Raw genomic sequence first — 7081 nt, forward strand, 5'->3', positions numbered from 1 at the left:
GACACAAACGCCTGAGGAGGGAAGCCAACCCTCCGTGTGTCAAGAGACCGTCCCCGCCCCGGCCTCCGACTGATTCTTAGAACGGACGGAAAGAGTCAGGCAAGCCTGTTAAGACTTCCGCGAACTCTCCGGCTTGCACTGAGACGCGAGGTCGATGTGCTCAGCACCACGGGGCCCCCTTCGCCTGCAGGTCCCGAGCCGCCAACATGTTCTAAGTATCGTGTTCCCCAAACCTGGGTGACGAGCACCGCAGGGAGGCAGAGCCATCGCACTTGCCGGGTGGCAGAGGAAGGACCGGACTATGTACAATAGCGGCCAACGACTCCCAGAGCCGGTAGTGCGGCGCCTGCTCTCAGCTTAAGAGGCTTTTGGGAGTGCTCAGGCAAGGGTCAGCCTGCACCCTTGCTGGCAGCACCCAGGGGAACCAGGACGCTTGCATCTCTCGCCTTCATTTTCGACACAAACACCTGAGGAGGGAAGCCAACCCTCCGTGTGTCAAGAGACCGTCCCCGCCCCGGCCTCCGACTGATTCTTAGAACGGACGGAAAGAGTCAGGCAAGCCTGTCAAAGATTTGAGCAGATGTCAAAATCTTTTAAGACTTCCGCGAACTCTCCGGCTTGCACTGAGACCCGAGGTCGATGTGCTCAGCACCACGGGGCCCCTTTCGCCTGCAGGTCCCGAGCCGCCAACATGTTCTAAGTATCGTGTTCCCCAAACCTGGGTGACGAGCACCGCAGGGCGGCAGAGCCATCGCACTTGCCGGGTGGCAGAGGAAGGACCGGACTATGTACAATAGCGGCCAACCACTCCCAGAGCCGGTAGTGCGGCGTGCGAGGTCTGCTCTCAGCGGAAGAGGGTTTTGGGAATGCTCAGGCAAGGGCCAGCCTGCACCCTTCCTGGCCGCTCCCACGGGAACCAGGCTACTTGCAATCCTTTCCCCCAATAGCAAGTGCCTTTTGGAGGGACGGCCGGAGTCAACGTGGGGTTTGCCCGCCCTCCAAAGTGTCAAGAGACCGCCGCACAGGCCTCTGACTGATTCTTAGAACAGGCAGCAAGAGTTGGGTAAGTCTGTCGAAAATTTGACAAAGTGTCAAAAATTAGACTTCCGAGAGCTCTTGGGCATGCACACAGGCCTGTCATTCAAGTGCTCTGCCCGCGGAACCGTTTTTCGGATGCCTTTCAAAGTGGTCCCGCGCCGCCATTTTGTTCTAAAAATCGTGTTCCCAGAAATCTCCGGGTACCCCGCCAACCTCACTGTGTCACAATGTCAAGTGGCACTGAATGGGTCTGAATTTCAAATTCGACTGCTTCGCTCTGGAACTCGAACCCGGCAAAACCGTTTGGATTTTTCCCGGTCCAGACTTCCGCGGCAGACAAAGTTAAAGTTTTCGGGCTGCAGACTCAAAACGACATCTGGCCAACCGCCGGGCTCAATTCGCCCAGTTCCTCCGGCACTTCGGAACTCATGTTCGGCATGAGTTTTTGAATCTTTCCCGATGCTTCGGCATTTTCCTCCGCTGACACTTAGAATATTTTTCACACTTGGCCGAAAATTTTTCTAAGTTTTTCTGGTTACTGATTTCTTCTTTTCGGGCATTTTTCTAAGTTTTCTTGGTTACTCATTTCTCATTTTCAAACATTTTTCTAAGTTTTTCTGGTTACTGATTTCTTCTTTTTGGGCATTTTTCTAAGTTTTCTTGGTTACTCATTTCTCATTTTCAAACATTTTTCTAAGTTTTTCTGGTTACTCATTTCTCATTTTCAAACATTTTTCTAAGTTTTTCTGGTTACTGATTTCTTCTTTTTGGGCATTTTTCTAAGTTTTCTTGGTTACTCATTTCTCATTTTCAAACATTTTTCTAAGTTTTTCTGGTTACTGATTTCTTCTTTTTGGGCATTTTTCTAAGTTTTCTTGGTTACTCATTTCTCATTTTCAAACATTTTTCTAAGTTTTCTTGGTTACTCATTTCTCATTTTCAAACATTTTTCTAAGTTTTTCTGGTTACTGATTTCTTCTTTTTGGGCATTTTTCTAAGTTTTCTTGGTTACTCATTTCTCATTTTCAAACATTTTTCTAAGTTTTTCTGGTTACTCATTTCTCATTTTCAAACATTTTTCTAAGTTTTTCTGGTTACTGATTTCTTCTTTTTGGGCATTTTTCTAAGTTTTCTTGGTTACTCATTTCTCATTTTCAAACATTTTTCTAAGTTTTTCTGGTTACTCATTTCTCATTTTCAAACATTTTTCTAAGTTTTTCTGGTTACTCATTTCTGCTTTTCCAACGTTTTACTAAGTTTTGCTGGTTACTGAGTTCACACTTTTAAACATTTTCGGGCATTTTTCTACGTTTTTCATGTTACTCATTTAGCACTTTCAGGCACTTTCCTATGCTTTCCTGCTTACTGATTTCACACTTTTAAGCATCTTCGGGCATGTTCCCTAAGTTTTGCAGTTCATTCGTTTGGGACAGTCAGGCAACTTTCCTAAGCTTTCCTGGTAACCGAATTCACATTGTTGAGAACTTTGGAACCCTTCCCTAAGCTGTGCTGGTTACTCACTTTACCTCTTCAGACACTTGCCCCCGTTGTGACAGAGACCACTTCCCGACTCGGGAAATGCACCAAATTCGGCCTGAACTCAGAGGGCAGTCCCCCCTCGAAGGCGTGGAAGTCGGCAGAATCGCCGGGTCAAATCCGGCTGAGCTACCCGGCTTGGAAGCCTCAAAGTCGGTATGAGCTGTCAGGTTCACTCCCATCCCCGTTTGGACCACTTCCCGACTCGGGAAATTCACCAAATTCGGCCTGAACTCAGAGGACAGTCCCCCCTCGAAGGCGTGACAGTCGGCAGAACCGCCGGATCAAATCCGGCTGAGCTACCCGGCCCCGAAGCCTCAAAGTCGGTAAGAGCTGTCAGGTTCACTCCCATCCCCGTTTGGACCACTTCCCGACTCGGGAAATTCACCAAATTCGGCCTGAACTTATACAACAGTCCCCCCTCGAAGGCGTGACAGTCGGCAGAACCGCCGGATCAAATCCGGTTGAGCTACCCGGCTTGGAAGCCCCAAAGTCGGTAAGAGCTGTCAGGTTCACTCCCATCCCCGTTTGGACCACTTCCCGACTCGGGAAATTCACCAAATTCGGCCTGAACTTATACAACAGTCCCCCCTCGAAGGCGTGACAGTCGCTAGAACCGCCGGATCAAATCCGGTTGAGCTACCCGGCTTGGAAGCCCCAAAGTCGGTAAGAGCTGTCAGGTTCACTCCCATCCCCGTTTGGACCACTTCCCGACTTAGGAAATTCACCAAATTCGGCCTGAACTTAGAGGAGAGTCCCCCGCTCGAAGGCGTGGAAGTCGGCAGAATCGCCGGGTCAAATCCGACTGAGCTACCCGGCCCCGAAGCCTCAATGTCGGTAAGAGCTGTCAGGTTCACTCCCATCCCCGTTTGGACCACTTCCCGACTCGGGAAATTCACCAAATTCGGCCTGAACTTAGACAACAGTCCCCCCTCGAAGCCGTGGCAGTCGCTAGAACCGCCGGATCAAATCCGGTTGAGCTACCCGGCTTGGAAGCCCCAAAGTCGGTATGAGCTGTCAGGTTCACTCCCATCCCCGTTTGGACCACTTCCCGACTTAGGAAAATCACCAAATTCGGCCTGAACTCAGAGGGCAGGCCCCCCTCGAAGGCCAGGCATTCGGCAGAACCGCCGGGTCAAATCCGACTGTGCTACCCGGCCCCAAAGCCTCAAAGTTGGTATGAGCAGTTAGGTTCACTCCCATCCCCGTTTGGACCACTTCCCGACTTAGGAAATTCACCAAATTCGGCCTGAACTTAGAGGAGAGTCCCCGCTCGAAGGCGTGGAAGTCGGCAGAATCGCCGGGTCAAATCCGACTGAGCTACCCGGCCCCGAAGCCTCAATGTCGGTAAGAGCTGTCAGGTTCACTCCCATCCCCGTTTGGACCACTTCCCGACTCGGGAAATTCACCAAATTCGGCCTGAACTTAGACAACAGTCCCCCCTCGAAGCCGTGGCAGTCGCTAGAACCGCCGGATCAAATCCGGTTGAGCTACCCGGCTTGGAAGCCCCAAAGTCGGTATGAGCTGTCAGGTTCACTCCCATCCCCGTTTGGACCACTTCCCGACTTAGGAAAATCACCAAATTCGGCCTGAACTCAGAGGGCAGGCCCCCCTCGAAGGCCAGGCATTCGGCAGAACCGCCGGGTCAAATCCGACTGTGCTACCCGGCCCCAAAGCCTCAAAGTTGGTATGAGCAGTTAGGTTCACTCCCAAACCCGTTGGGACCACTTCCCGACTTAGGAAATTCACCAAATTCGGCCTGAACTTAGACAACAGTCCCCCCTCGAAGGCGTGACAGTCGGTAGAACCGCCGGGTCAAATCCGGCTGAGCTACCCGATTTGGAAGCCTTCAACACAAAACCCATCCGGCAATGCCACTCAAAAAGGGCCCAAATTCAGAAACACCCCCTTCAATAGGTACCACTTCCTCGGAGACACTACCGGGACACGCTCCCCTCGGCGAAAATTAAGCCCCCACCACTAACTGAAGCCAACCGCAGCCCCAACTTCAACGGAGAAATCAGTAACCAATTCAAAAATGCACTTGGTTACTGATTTGTACTGCTTCAAAAATATTCTAAGTGTCGCTGGTTACTGATTTGTACTGCTCCAAAAATATTCTAAGTGTCACTGGTTACTGATTTGTACTGCTCAAAAATATTCTAAGTGTCGCTGGTTACTGATTTGTACTGCTGAAAAATATTCTAAGTGTCGCTGGTTACTGATTTGTACTGCTCAAAAATATTCTAAGTGTCAGTGGTTACTGATTTGTACTGCTCCAAAAATATTCTAAGTGTCGCTGGTTACTGATTTGTACTGCTTCAAAAATATTCTAAGTGTCAGTGGTTACTGATTTGTACTGCTCCAAAAATATTCTAAGTGTCGCTGGTTACTGATTTGTACTGCTTCAAAAATATTCTAAGTGTCAGTGGTTACTGATTTGTACTGCTTCAAAAATATTCTAAGTGTCGCTGGTTACTGATTTGTACTGCTTCAAAAATATTCTAAGTGTCGTGGTTACTGATTTGTACTGCTTCAAAAATATTCTAAGTGTCGCTGGTTACTGATTTGTACTGCTCCAAAAATATTCTAAGTGTCGCTGGTTACTGATTTGTACTGCTTCAAAAATATTCTAAGTGTCGCTGGTTACTGATTTGTACTGCTCCAAAAATATTCTAAGTGTCGCTGGTTACTGATTTGTACTGCTTCAAAAATATTCCTAAGTGTCGCTGGTTACTGATTTGTACTGCTTCAAAAATATTCTAAGTGTCAGTGGTTACTGATTTGTACTGCTTCAAAAATATTCTAAGTGTCGCTGGTTACTGATTTGTACTGCTTCAAAAATATTCTAAGTGGGGCTGGTTACTGATTTGTACTGCTCCAAAAATATTCTAAGTGTCGCTGGTTACTGATTTGTACTGCTTCAAAAATATTCTAAGTGTCAGCTGGTTACTGATTTGTACTGCTTCAAAAATATTCTAAGTGTCAGCTGGTTACTGATTTGTACTGCTTCAAAAATATTCTAAGTGTCGTGGTTACTGATTTGTACTGCTTCAAAAATATTCTAAGTGTCGCTGGTTACTGCATTGTACTGCTTCAAAAATATTCTAAGTGTCAGTGGTTACTGATTTGTACTGCTTCAAAAATATTCTAAGTGTCGCTGGTTACTGATTTGTACTGCTCAAAAATATTCTAAGTGTCGCTGGTTACTGATTTGTACTGCTTCAAAAATATTCTAAGTGTCGCTGTTACTGATTTGTACTGCTTCAAAAATATTCTAAGTGTCAGTGGTTACTGATTTGTACTGCTTCAAAAATATTCTAAGTGTCGCTGGTTACTGATTTGTACTGCTTCAAAAATATTCTAAGTGTCGCTGGTTACTGATTTGTACTGCTTCAAAAATATTCTAAGTGTCGTGGTTACTGATTTGTACTGCTTCAAAAATATTCTAAGTGTCGCTGGTTACTGATTTGTACTGCTTCAAAAATATTCTAAGTGTCAGCTGGTTACTGATTTGTACTGCTTCAAAAATATTCTAAGTGTAGCTGGTTACTGATTTGTACTGCTTCAAAAATATTCTAAGTGTCGCGGTTACTGATTTGTACTGCTTCAAAAATATTCTAAGTGTCAGTGGTTACTGATTTGTACTGCTTCAAAAATATTCTAAGTGTCGTGGTTACTGATTTGTACTGCTTCAAAAATATTCTAAGTGTCAGCTGGTTACTGATTTGTACTGCTTCAAAAATATTCTAAGTGTCGCTGGTTACTGATTTGTACTGCTTCAAAAATATTCTAAGTGTCGCTGGTTACTGATTTGTACTGCTTCAAAAATATTCTAAGTGTCAGCTGGTTACTGATTTGTACTGCTCCAAAAATATTCTAAGTGTCGCTGGTTACTGATTTGTACTGCTTCAAAAATATTCTAAGTGTCGCTGGTTACTGATTTGTACTGCTTCAAAAATATTCTAAGTGTCGCTGGTTACTGATTTGTACTGCTTCAAAAATATTCTAAGTGTCGCTGGTTACTGATTTGTACTGCTTCAAAAATATTCTAAGTGTCGCTGGTTACTGATTTGTACTGCTTCAAAAATATTCTAAGTGTCAGTGGTTACTGATTTGTACTGCTTCAACAATATTCTAAGTGTCGCTGGTTACTGATTTGTACTGCGTCAAAAATATTCTAAGTGTCAGTGGTTACTGATTTGTACTGCTTCAAAAATATTCTAAGTGTCAGTGGTTACTGATTTGTACTGCTTCAAAAATATTCTAAGTGTCGCCGGTTACTGATTTGTACTGCTTCAAAAATATTCTAAGTGTCAGTGGTTACTGATTTGTACTGCTCCAAAAATATTCTAAGTGTCGCTGGTTACTGATTTGTACTGCTTCAAAAATATTCTAAGTGTCAGCGGTTACTGATTTGTACTGCTTCAAAAATATTCTAAGTGTCAGTGGTTACTGATTTGTACTGCTTCAAAAATATTCTAAGTGTCGCTGGTTACTGATTTGT

The sequence above is a fragment of the Hemiscyllium ocellatum genome, assembly GCF_020745735.1.
Source record: "Hemiscyllium ocellatum isolate sHemOce1 chromosome 15 unlocalized genomic scaffold, sHemOce1.pat.X.cur. SUPER_15_unloc_2, whole genome shotgun sequence".
Lineage (NCBI taxonomy): Eukaryota > Metazoa > Chordata > Chondrichthyes > Orectolobiformes > Hemiscylliidae > Hemiscyllium > Hemiscyllium ocellatum.